The following is a 14,219-nucleotide window of genomic DNA, read 5'->3' as shown; positions in this document are numbered from 1 at the left end:
CCTAACTATATTATTGAAGGAGAACTGCTGGAAGGTAGGGGGCACTATATCTTTTTCTTGAACTATATATATAGCGACAAACTTTTGTATCATATAAATTGTGTGAATTGATGAATTGATGTAATGAAGTGATGGTTTTCATTCAATTCGAAGTTCACTTTATTCTTTTTAGAACATTTGAATAGAAGCGTGTTTTTTGTTATTGCTGGGCATATTCCTTCACTTGCATACATACATAAATACATACGTTGTTATTATCATTATTATATTTTATTTTTCTATACCGAAGTATGTGCTGGTCAGGCCCTATCCCCCTAAGCCCCGACACATTCGGGAGGACGCGCCAGCATTATCAACCAATGACCACTCCCCACACCGTGGGGTAAGTGGTCATTGGGTCCAAAACTCATGTGCCCTGAGCAAGCGCGGTGAGCCAAGAATGACAGCTATCTGCATCTGTGCGGCTAAGGTTTCTGCCTTAGTGCGGCAAGCCGGCATGATTTTAAGATTCGAGAGTAGAGAGGACATCATTCCACCAAGGACTCCAATAATCAGAACAACCATCTTGACAGAGTGATCTGGATAGAGTCTGCGGAGTTCGAAGAGAAAATCTCGATATTTTCTCCGTTTTCCCTCCTCTTTTCTAACGACATTCGTCTCGCCAGGAGCTGAAACCTCCACGACAAATATCGTCTTGCTCTGGTGGTCGAGAAGGACTACATCAGGCTTATTAGCTTGTATGAGCCTGAGGATGGGGAACGAATAGTTTCAATAAAATCGGCACTTCTTGTTCCCTACAACGGATTCAATATCCCCCGGAGCGTAGGGCAACACCGGTGTCTCGTCAATACCGTAAGAGAGCTGTAGATGATAATATAGGACCCTTAGGGCCGCGTTATGTCGATTGATATAGGCCGAGACCGCATATGCTGGACATGCTGATAGCAAGTGCATTAGGGTCTCGGGCGCCTCGTGGCAGGCCCTGCACCTTGTGTCAGGAACCTCTCTATCCATCACGCGACTGTGGTAGTCTAAGGTGTTGAAGACATCATCCTAGCAAATCACGATGAACCCCTCAGTCTCCGACTTTAGCCTCAGGCGCTTTGATAAGCCAAGGTTTCCAATGTTATTGAAGAAGACCCCATGCATTGGCTTATCCTTGTGTTTCCGCAGAAGTGAGGTGATCTCTGCGGCTTTTACCGGGTTCCAACTCGGTGACCGAGTTTTGGTCACCTCGTTCAGTGTCGAAAACTAAACCGAGTTAATCAGCTGCTCGGGCAGTTGCCCTAAAGAGAAATGCTCCAATTCCTGCTCTCTCATGGTCACGGACCATGCAGAGAAGGGGATCCGAACTCCTGAAGACTTTATAGGCTATATCTATTACCATTCTGTCATGTAGACACTCCAAACTCAAAAGTCCATGGCCTCCCTGTTGTCGGGGGAAGTATAACCGTGGAACGGACGATTTGGGATGCAATCTCCTGTAGAGATGCATCATTTTTTGGGTCATTATGTCGAGTTGATACAGCTCCTCCCGAGTCCTTTTCACTACTGCAAACGAGTAGAGTAAGATTGGAACGGCAAGCATATTTGCTGCAGCAACTTTGTTCTTTCCAGATAGTTCCAAATGTACAAAGGATCCATAATTATAAATACAGAAGAATTGAATTTCAAAAGTATATATATCTCTCCATACTATTGTATTGAGAAACGATATTTGCAGTTATGTTCGTTTCGAAAATAATTAATTGTCTGTTGAAGGTCATCATATCAATGGTTAATAGGATGATTAACAACAGGTCACCTGATAAAAATGTCAAAGTTGAAAGTGTTTAATTCTTAATACAAGAGTATGTTAAGTTGAATGTTGTTAAAAATTATTTTCACAGATATATGAAATGGAAGATATCCCTTTTCGGTCAGACAAAATCAAATGAGAAAGTAATTCGAAATAAGGATTGATAGAAATACTAAAAATTGTTAGATCAGATTCAGTATAATCAAACTTTATGAATATTTTGAAAGTATATTGAGGCAGAACAGCTCAAAACTATAAAATAACCCAAAAAGGATAAAGAAAAAAAAAAAGAAATGAATGGATAAAATTTGAAAAAATGGCATCGAGGTAAAAAAAAATTATTTGTAGAAATTTCAAATCATCTAACCATGGTGAAAAGTAGACGTTGTCATCTGCGAACAGAAAACAGAGATTCAATGGAAAAGGTGTAGGAATACATTCAAAAAGGGGGTTGGTTTAAAGAAGTAATAGCATTATTGTCACTTCATAAAATTACAGTATTGTCCACGAAACTGATGATTTTTGAGTGGGTTTTTTTATAAGGAAAAAATATATATCTCTGAATAGTCTGAATACTCTTTTTCTTATAAAAACCCACACAAAAGTTATCAGTTTCGCGGACGATTCTGTAATTGTATGTAGTGACAATAATTGGTATGACTTAAAATCAAACTTGAACAAGATATGTATGAAGTTAAAGAAATGGTTTGACTATAGGCTACTATCAATCAATTTCTAAAAAAGTTTTTACTTACCTTTCAGTAGCTTTGATGTTGATGATGATGATAATGCCAAGATATTTCACCTCCGTTCCAAATGGAATGACCTCACCATTGAGGGAAAGTGGCGTTAGATCGTCCAAGTTTCTCCTATTGGTGAAGGGGATTAATACAGTTTTGCTGGGGTTGACAGACATCTGCTCCCTCAGGCACCAACTGTGAACAACGTCCAACGCGCTTTGGAGGATATCACAAGCTACCCTTTCTGACGTGGACCTTTCCAGGATGACAAGGTCATCTGAAAAAGCTTGCAGATTAACTTTTCTTCTGTTGAGGGCGTCAAGGAGCGACCACAGAAGGGGAGATAGTACCTCATCTTGAGGGCAGCCCCTGGTGACCCTGAACCTAATGGCCTCGCCTTGAAGAGTTGTAGTTGCATTTCTGTTTACTAGCATGGCATAGATCCAGCCAGTTATGGTCGATTCTATACCCTTCCTAGCCAGAGATTTAGGTAGTGCATTGTCAAATGCTCCTTCAATATCAAGAAATACAGCAACCGCAATCTCCTTGTTGTTATGTTATACTGGTGGTTATTCAGGGGAGATGCATATAATGCTACTCTCCTGATGTGTCCGTCCAGTATTCTCTCAAGTCCTTTCAACAGGAAGGATGTAAGGCTGATTGGTCGTACCGATTTAGGGTGTGGCTCTCTCCGACCCACTTTAGGTGGGCCAACCAACTGGGTGGTATATAGTTCCACGCCAGACTAGCTCTATACAATTTTGTGAGAGTAGGTAAAATTATTTCCAGTCCGTTTTAAAGAAGAGCTGAAAATATACCATTCTCTCCGGGAGATTTGAAGGGCTGAAAATACTTTATAGCCCATTCAACTGCTGGTGCTGTGATAACCTTCTTTGCGACGTCCCAATCGTTCTTTTTGGGCGTTTAGCGCCCTCAAAGATGGAAGGTCTGTTGTTATTGAGAGTCAGATTTTCAGGAAAGGGGTTTTCTATCAAAAGCTCTAACGTTTCTTCGCTAGAAGTCGTGAATGTTTAAGCGACCCAATTTCAGTAGTTGGCTCTCTAGAGAGAATCTTGTGAATTCTTGTGCTGCGAGGTAAATCAGAGATACTCTCACAGAACTTCCTCCGAAATTCCCGTTTTGCCTTTCAGATTTCCTTGTTGTATATAGTTAGAATAGTTTTATAAAGCTCCCAGTTACCTGACTCTTTAGCTCGATTGAATAATCGTCGAACTTCTTTTCTTTTCTTTGTTAGGCTTTTGTTCCATCAAGAAGAGTTGTGCTTATCTCTTTTAACCCTCAATGGACAGTTCTCATGATAGGATGAGATCACTGCTTCGCAAAATTGCGTCGCTTCTGTATCCATATCATTACAACTGTGAATGGTAATGAATCCGTCCTCAAAGTACGATTGGAGGAAGTTTTTATACCCACTCCAATCAGTAGATTTTGAGTCGCGATATTCTACTACTGGTCTTAGACCTGTTTCAATATTGAAAATAATATATCTATGGTCTGAACAAGAAGGTTCAATAGATACAGACCAATGGTGTATCTTGTTGCTCAGAGAATGTGAGCTGATGGTTAAGTCTAATACCTCTTGCCTATTACTAGTGACAAAGGTTGGTTCCGAGTCCTCATTAATTACAGACAACCCTTTCCCTAGTACATAATCAAAGAGTAACTCACCTCTACGATTTATATTCGTGCTGTCCTACGCTGTATGGTGTGAATTGGTGTCACATCCCATAACGATTTGTAGTTTGTTCCTTTTGCTGTAGTTGATAAGTCGTCTAACAGCTAGAGGAGGTACAGTATCCGAATCTCCAGGAAAGTAGGCAGAGCAAGCGATAATATTCGTCTTACCCTTCTTGTCCGATAGGGAAATTTGGATGGCTACCACGTCTTGAATGCAGAAGCCTGTAAGCAAAAAGTAATTAATACCTTTCCTGATGACCAGACATGCTCTGGGTTGCACCCCAGGGCACGCTATGACCTCACCATGAATATTGCTCAGTCCGGTTACTCGGCCTGTATTTCCGAGAACAGTTCAAAAATCATTATTGCAAACTCAGCGCATGCCATATGTTGAATGATTCTAATGTCCTACCTCTTGGAGTAGCCCCGATCTATTTTTTCAATCATCTCTCTGAACAAGAAGATGTGTCTAATTTTCACTCACTCAGTACATATTACAATCTCATGATACACTTATATCTTATCGGCCAACAGAAGAAATAAAAACTCACCATTATAAAAAAAAAAAACAAAAAATATAAGGTACCTGTAAAGTTGAGCTCTATATTCCAGTTGTGTCTACTTTCCTGTGATATCACGAGTCATGACTATCCTACTGGATTGATATAAACTTGTTCCTGAGGGGTAAGTGAATAGGTATTTTTTAAATTCAAATATCAACGTAAGAAAAAAAATTCTGTATTGTCGTATGTTGAATAAAATCTAGGCGAATCAAAAATTATAAATAATAATAAGCGGAGAATGTTTTAAACAATTGGTTGATATGAAATGTAAATAAAACAATTATTGGCAGGCTTCATATAAATCAATTTGATGAGTTTCTCTTAGTTATAATCAATTTACAAGGAGGGAGTTGTTAACACTTTTAACTTTGTTTACTGTGACCCGTAATTCATTTGCTTCTAATGTTGAAATTATGTTCAGTATATAATATTACGTAACTCCCCTTTCTCCATTGTTCTTTCTCCAGTTCGAAGTTCAATATAATAATAGTCTGATGAAATTTTATACCTCCATCATGATATTTGTAGACATCTCATTTTAAAAACGCATTCCAATTTGAATATCCATATTTGATTTGATCAAGCTTGTCAACAAATCTCCTCAGTCAAAATAAATTCGAATGTTTACTTGTGGCGTACTCGTATTATGCTGGTGAATACAAAATAATAAATTTAAACCAGATCAATCCTAATACGTTTTTGTCTGGCGCATTCTGGAATTCCGTTTTATTTGTTGACTGGTTCGATACAAGCATTGAGGAGTGATTGGAGTTTGATAATACTGGTGAAATTGTTGATACGTCAAGAAGTACCCCACATAGCAATAGATATTCCAGGTATATTTCATGAATATACATTTAAGGATATTGTATTATGCTATGAATATGCCATGGATATATATATCTTCTGGAGAATATTCCCTGGAAGTGCTCCTGGCGAACCATTGATATATTTTAAGAATATTCCTAGGGAATATTCTTGGAATATCTTATAATATTCTTAGAATATGTAAGGTATATTCTATTAAGAATATTCCAGGAATAGAACCCGAGGAATATTCATAAAATATTCAGGATATTCTTAGTTTATTGTAGGAATATACAATAGGGAAACACCATAGAATATTCTTTAAATACATTTTATGAATATTCTAGGAATATTTAGAATATTCCAAGAATGTGACGAGTAAACGCTATTAGGCATGTATATATTGCATTTTGATGCAAGATTCACACAAGTAATAAAACACATAATATTCATAAACAAATATATTTTAAAAACAATATACACTGAAATATTTGACGTTTCAACCAATATTAAAAATAAAAAATCTAATTCAAAATATTTATTCACTGAATAAAATATTTCTGAATACTGTCATAATACAAATATTAGAAATGTATTCAAATTAGGATGTTCCTACTCTCAAACAAATGTATACTAAAAAATATGCTAAAATAACAAATCTGTGAATTCATCAGCACTAATTAAAAAATAATAAATATATCATTTCATTGAAAAAGAAAAAATGAATTATATCAAGAAATAGGTTAGGTTAGGTTTCTCACTTACAAAAATAAACCCACAAATGAAGTATTCAAAATGAGTGGTATGATGGATTCTTCAATGAATTTCACTTACTTAAAGTCATCCAAACTTTGCTCACTAGAATAGTTTTCCTTATATTTGTCCAACAATGCATCAGCCAGTGTTTCAATAGTAATATCTGGAACAAAATGTACATTAACTTTCATTATCACTATTTGAAAGTGGCACAATAAAACTGGAATAAAAATCAAATAGATATTTTTCGCATAGGTTACTCATGAACATTTACAACATTTTATGACTTATTACGTTTTCAGTTCCTTGGCGCACCTGCCTGTACCAGGTACCACTCTGTTTCCTTTTGGGCAAATTGATACTATCTTGAAAACGAGTGATAAAAATTATGAAAACAAATGATACAAAAGAATGTGTCATTCACTTACTTTTCTCTATTGAAGATACACAACTGAAATCACTCTAGTTCAAACATGTACTTAGTCAAACCAACAAATCCCACACACCAACTCTCCTCGAACCTAAAATGAGGTATAGTAGGTTAATCACCATGACTTTACTATCGATACTATTGCATTTTATACTTACTTTTCTTGAAGACTGAATATATGCAACTCTCCTGTTTGAAGATCCAAAATCAAACTATTCGCTGTACTGCAAATTGGACAACCCCAAATTATAAATGGTACACTGAACGTGACAGAATTATACTTTGATAATAACACCAACACACCATGCATTACACACGCGAACCTGCCACGTCAACCGCCATGTTGAATCAAATGTCGAATTTAACGCAAAGGTACCAAGTATTAAGGGACAGCCGCTTTCACAGAGCTTATTCGACTGTCGCGCGCTACACTTCAATTGACCAATGAGAAACGTTTACTCCAATTCTTCACTTCCCCATTTCTCTGTTTCCAGGATTTTTCGCTTTGTAATTAAATAATTTCAAATACAAAAAGACAAATAGGATGAGAATTAACCAATTTATTGATGCAATTGGTTCATTTATTAGCCCATTCAAATTTTTTTGTCGTTTCCAACAGTTGCTGTTGGAGCAATTCATCCAGAATCTTCGCGTTGAGTTCAAAAACTGGTTAACACCATCAGGGTTATATACATTAGGTTATGCATTCGATTAAGATCTTCAAATATTTTTGTTTTTAATAATATTCAATTATTTGAATACGTTATTATAAGATAATTCAAAATTCCATTGTATAGAATATTCCAAAATATACCGTGGGGATATATTTTAAGAATATACCATATGGTATATTCGATCGACAATATTCTTAGAATATTCAAGGGAGAATAATCCATTTATAGACATTCTATGCACATTCTTTCGGGAATAATCCTGCCATATTCATTCAAGCATATTCTATGAATATTCTAAGGCATGTATATATTCCAAGAATATTCTACGAATATTTGGAATATATACGTTCGTTTTATGATATACAGAGAATATTCCATGAATATCTGGTGCTGTGTGGGACTCGGCCAAGCCACTGAAGACCACTGCCGCAGTTCCACCGTTTGGAGATTGTTCCCAAAGAAAACCAAGGCAAACCCGTAAACTAACCAAAAAATATGCAAAATTAGTTTTGAATTTGTATATAGAAAGGACATAGGAGCATCATCTTTCACAGAAAACGTTAACTTATTATTCATTTAAACGAACATAAACAATACTGTAAATGCGTAGCGACGTTGTAAGCTCCGTCTCAGACTTACGAGGTGAAGGGATGAATATGTTTTGTCATATCTGCATTATTTTGTGAACAATAATTTGGTCAGAAAGAAACAGTAATGAATGATTATTGTGAGTAATGGTCTGCTTCTCTTAACCTTTCAAGAGCAAGTTCCAAGTCCTCCACTCCGGTAAGAACAGCTGACACTCTCGGTGGAAAATGTCTGCCAATTAATTTTTGCAACTAGTTTTCCATTTTTGAAAGGGTGGTAGTTAGGATATTTATCAGAAAAATCGTCAAATCATGGCTTCATTGAATAGACAACTACTCAATATTGTTTTGACTTTTTGCAAAGTGTTATTATATAATTACAACATAGATAGATTCTAAAATATGTAATATTCCCTATTTGTCAAATTCAGGCAGTATTTTCAGAACTTTGCTAATCTCATCTAATAAAAAATGATTTGTAATTTGTGAAAGTCTGTTTTCTGTTTCCCATAATGGAATTTCTTGTCTGATGATGGAAATTAAAATTTGATACATTTTGACCTGAAGCTTCCAAATTGTACATATTTTGCTTTAGAGTTATTTGGTGGATGATAATTTTCAATGTTATTCAAGTAACACTTCATAATCAAGTGTTACTTGAATAAGTGAATTACAAAATATCAATGACGAATCAAAGAATGTTTCTATTTGTTGCGGGTTACGCCTAAAGAAGCCTCATATCATCTAATGTAATGTAGGTACTATAAAACATATTATTCCTTTGTTTTTTTATAAAACAAAATATGTCTTAGGTCAACGTTAGTCCTACCACAATCAGTTTTAAAATTTTGACAATAGTTGTTGTCATAAAGGGCATAGAACTCAAAATCAAACACATTCTCGTATATCGGAACGATGACGTAGATGAACAACTTTCAGTCAGGGAGGTGGCGGCTAATATTTTCAAAATGGGTTGTACTTTTGTTATGAAAAGCTAGTGTAAAATTACGCGTCTCAGCGCGCAAAGGTGTAATTTTATTCAGCATTTCTAAACTGTTTTCTCAAAGCTCAAAGCTTACAGAAAACGAGAAAATTTAATATAAAAAAAGGAATCTAATAGTCACACTGCGGACACATAGCGTCAGCACTACCCCAGAACTGTCAAAAATGTCTTTACCCAAACTGATTTCTGAAGGCTGAAATTTTTCAAATAATAATAATAACTATAAATTTGGTAAAAAGACAATCAGACTTTTTGTGATTAGAACTTAGAACCACTCCAGTCAGCAGTCGATAGAAGTGAGAATGGTAACTGCGCGCAATTTACCACCATGCAAGGCGGAATTGCGTACTTTTCAAATATTTGGAGTCATGTCAATGAAGAAGTGCGCACAGTCATGATCCCGGAGCAAAACCTAACCCATGTAATTAGCAGCTTCACAGTATGGTGCCAAAAAAAACATCTCATCAACAATATTGACTTAAAAAAAAAACATCGAATTTCTCTGCAAAAAACTCAGTAAAACGTTCTCTGCATTTGCGACTCTGAAAAATAACTTCAATAAGGGCATTTACTAGATTTGTATTACTCTCTCGTATATTCAATTCTGTGTATGAACATAACGGTTTGGGGAGAATCAGTGGCAGTATTAAGAGTTTTTGTTATCCAAAAAAGATATGTAAGATTAATCTTCGATCTAAACTATAACGAATCATAATGTGACTGTAATTGTATGTTTTCATAATTATCTTCGATTTTCAGCATTAATGTTTTTATATTGACCTGTCTTATGTATATCATATGTACCTAAAAAGATAAAATACATATCTTATTTAAAACGGTTGGCAGTTCATCGATGGCCGATATGATTTCAATTGGTACGAAGGCGATCTGCTGCCCAATTTCATTTCAGACGTTTTGAATCAACCGGATGATGCTGGAGGTAATTTTCACCAATTCTCTCACAAATATGATTCAAAACCCTAATAATTATTAATGTGAGATCATTTAATTTTTCGTTTGTACACAGATTCGGAATCAACCACTACTGATGACGCTGAAGAATATGGTGCGATCGAGTTTTATTTCGATGAAGAGAGTGGAAAAGAACACGACGATAAAGAATAGATGTTTTTTTTTCAATTTTTTATCATTTCCTTTTTTGTGTTTTGAAATGAATATTTTTTTTGTGTGTGAATCACCTATAGTGTTTATAAGAACTGTGCTCATAAAAATGATTCTGGAAATAAAAAGGAAACGATTTGTCATCATTATTAATATATAATCAACTTATATTTTTTTGTGAATATACAATCAAAATAAATATAAAAAAAACTTAAATGAGTATTAAACTGAAATGAATATAATTATTATATATCATTACAGGATTGCTGATCCCAAATGGTGAAAAGGATTGATACACGAGAAAGAATGACCAAAACAATGATATTCAGTTGCAAGTAATTAGAAATGTACAATATTACATTTTTCTAATTGAACCTACGCTAATGAGAGACAATTTGATTTTATTATTTTTTCATTTCTTTGTTTAATCAATTATCCCATATCTAATTGAGAATAAATTGATTCATCATCCGAAAAAAAAATTATCTACATAAATATAATTTTTTTCTATCATTTTTCATTCAAAACAACTAAGGTTATCAAATAATTATTATCAAAATATTTTTTTTGCGAAAAGTTACGTTATTGGCACATATTGAGGCAAAATGTACTAAAGCGTGCAGTGACCATTCTCACTTCTATTGACTGCTGACTGGAGTGTTTCTATCACAAAAGAGTCTGACTGTCTTTTTTTATAGTTATTTTAGTTAATTTATAGTTGATAGTTTTGGAGTAGCGCCTACGCTATGTGTCCCCATAGATTCCTGTTTTATATTATACTTTCTGGTTTTATACAAATTTTGAGCTTAGAGATAACAGTTTAGAGATGCTAATTGAAATTACCCTTTTGCGCGTTTCAGCGCCAGGTGTTCCGGAACTGCTAGTTCTGACTGTACACTAAACTACAACCCATTTTGAAAATATTAGCCTTCAGAAAACTCTTCCATGTTTTCGACGCCAGCTCCTGGACTATTATAAAAGACATTGATAACACCTATTTTGATAACGTTCTAAAAATGGGAGCTGAATGAGCTTCCTGTCATAACGAAATGTGTGATCTCAAATCAAGTACGGCTAGAGAAAGATTGCGCTTCGTCAACGTTTGTTTTCAAATGGAGAAACGCTGTGTTTCCGTATTCGATTATATCAGATTTTCTCTGAACGGTAAGTACTGACCGAACACGAGTGTCTGCATCTCTATTTTCCGCGAAACCATTACACGTAAAATCATTTCGGTTATATAGAATTCAGAAGTTATTGCAATAATTCCGCAAAGAAATTTGTTCTTTTGTATTATGAATCTTTCAAAGACTATGTGCTCTTTCCGTCATCGACTGTTCAGAACAGAAAAAATGATAAAGGCGTCGACAGTTGATGTTTGCCTGGACATAGTGATCGTCAGGTGAAATGGTGGTTCAAGTCGTGAGGCCCGGGCTATCGATTTTCACTGCCTATAGTCCAAACTGCACGTTATCGCGGTTAAACGGTAAAACCTCGTTAATCCTTATCTAGCACAAATTTCGAGGACAGCTAGTTAACGGAAAACAGACAAATATTCAATTCTAATCACGTGAATTTCAGCAGCAAAGACAAATACAGGTGTGCTCAAGGAAACGTCGACTTCCTGCAACATCGGTTTTCAATATATAGTGCATTTCTTTAATGCCCCCCTCCCTTTTATTTTTTGAACGGGTCAACTCAAAAAATTTAAATTTGGGATAATGAAATTAATGCATGAGTTAATTGATGGATGTAGCTGTTACTACGTGGTGGAGATCATAATGAAAAGAGAAATGAAAATTTATATGTTTTTTACCACTTTTAATTGTAACTAATGTTACTGCAGTGTGGTCCTATATGGACATTCTCAAACTAATACAATAAACTTATTGTATTAGTTTGAATTGTATTACAATAAACTTATTGTATTAGTTTGAGAATGCAGGACAAAACTGCAGTAACGTTAGTTACAATTAAAAGTGGTAAAAAACATAGAAATTTTAATTTTTTTTTTTCATAATGCATGAATACTTTATTTTGAAGTGAAATTGACAGATGAAACTTTCAAAATGGCGACTGGGCGCCATTTGGGAAAAAAATTTAATGGAAAGGGGGTCTTGTGACACATCATTTTGAATCTCCTAACAAATACTTCACAACCCCGTAATATGAAGTCAATATCTTCACCTACTACAAAATGGTGGAACATTTAATAATTTCTTGAAGACAAACACATTAATATCGATATTTCTAGAAATTTTCCTTTTTAGCTGCCATATGGCAATTCCAACAACCCGATCAGATTTGTTAAGTTATTTTTTGTTTATAAAAATGACAAAATATGGCAGTACGATAATAAACATCATTGTTCAGTTACAATATTTTCATTTAGTTTTCGGTGTCACTAGTAGAAAGGTATCAGGTCTACAATCTCTAAAATGGTCAATTCTCGTCCATTAGAAGAAAAAATTTAAGCGATTTTTATTTGCGGTGTGACGCGTAACTTTGCGAGACCGAAATAATTTCCAATGAACGTTTTCCGAATCGTTCTATCTGTAGAAAATATTTGCGGGATTTTGTATCCAAATTCACAACTACCAGTAGTGTACGTAACAAAAAGACCCCAGTCTATTCCGGAAGAACAGCAAGTGTAAATAATTGGTGAGATGGTGGTAAATCCTGAACAGTCCACTTATTCTGTCGCGAATGTTTGTGAGGTGTCTCCTTCTACTATGTGGGGACTTTTGAAGAGGAATATGTATCATCAATGGAAAATGAAAATGGTACACCAATTAACTGAAGATGACCCTGATCGAAGAACAGAATTCGGCGTAATCATGACGGAAATAATTGCAAGGCATCCTACCTATCTCCACAATATTTGTTTTAGTGACAAATGTACATTTTTTTTAAACGGCAATGTTCACAGACAAAATTGTCGTTATTGGAGTGATACCAAACCTGATGTGTTCCGGGAAACACATACCCAATATCCAGAAGAAATTAACGTTTGGGCAGGAATATTGGGAAACTATTACAATATGGTCCTACAATGTACCTTTATTTATTGAGTAAAATTCAACAGGGGAACTGTATTTAATATGCTGGAAACTACCGTTGACCCTCTCATCACTAAAATCGTCGAAGCGAATCCTAATAAATTCGATATAGATATTGTATTCTAACAAGCACCACCACATTTCTTCAGACAAGTAAGAAACTATTTGGATACTACTTTTTCCGATCGTTGGATTGGCCGACGAGGTCCTACAGAATGGCCAGCCTGCTCGCCAGATCTGACACCTTTGGACTTTTTTATGGGGCTATTTGAAACAAAAGGTTTCAATACTGCTTCAATATTGGATATACGGCAGAGGAAAATAAATATTTGTAGAGATATTGACGTTACTGTGTTCGAAAATGTTCTGCGTGAAATATCTGATAGGCTGTTCATATGTCAAGAAGTTCAAGACAACCATTTCGAGCATCTTCTGAACTGACCGCAAGCATATTACCTCATATTATGTAGTTAAATGTCAATGTATTCAGGCAATTATTAAAAGTTCCGCCATTTTGTAGTAGTTGAAGATATTGACAATATATTCTAGGGTTGTGGAGCATTTGTCAGGAGCTTCAAAAAGATGTGTCACAAGATCCCTCTTTCTATTTAACTTTTTTCCCAGATGTCGCCCAATCGCCATCTTAAAAGTTTCATCTGTCAATTTCACTTCAAAATAAAATATTCATGCATTAATTTCATTATCCCAAATTAAAATTTTTTGAGTTGATCCGTTCAAAAAATAAAAGGGGGCGACATTAAAGAAATGCAATGTATATTTTTTCATATTAATGTCATTGTATACTCTGTACCATAATATACGTATCACCCAGAGTTGAAGATTTGTTCTCTCTCACTGAACGAAGCTGTTATATGCACATAATATAGCAGCACTCGATAGATTAAGTGCTACTGTATGCACTCAATCTAATTAAAATAAAATTGTATACTTCTGGCTCCTATACATATTGGTCACTACGACA

At 35.2% G+C, this 14,219-nt stretch overlaps 1 protein-coding gene across 3 annotated transcripts in view; it reads left to right on the top strand.

The window, feature by feature from the left end:
* The window catches only part of Gbs-76A (Glycogen binding subunit 76A), a 61,561-nt gene that overhangs the window by 20,287 nt on the left and 27,055 nt on the right, over positions 1-14,219 (top strand). Inside the window, exon 1 of one of the 3 annotated variants that reach the window (XM_074179062.1) lies at positions 4,765-4,920. The exons of 1 other annotated variant lie outside the window; for it this stretch is intronic. The gene's annotated coding sequence lies outside the window, so the exon portion shown is untranslated. Of the gene's footprint in view, positions 1-4,764; positions 4,921-11,320; positions 11,343-14,219 lie in introns of those variants that run through there. One more of the 3 variants, XM_074179064.1, reaches the window with a different exon arrangement.

Source organism: Leptinotarsa decemlineata, unplaced genomic scaffold (assembly GCF_025532065.1).
Source record: "Leptinotarsa decemlineata unplaced genomic scaffold, Ldec_3_MD MMD2_tig00004307_RagTag_RagTag, whole genome shotgun sequence".
Taxonomy (NCBI): Eukaryota; Metazoa; Arthropoda; class Insecta; order Coleoptera; family Chrysomelidae; genus Leptinotarsa; species Leptinotarsa decemlineata.
The sequence above is the reverse complement of the archived record's forward strand: the minus strand, read 5'-3'. Positions and strand labels throughout refer to the sequence as shown.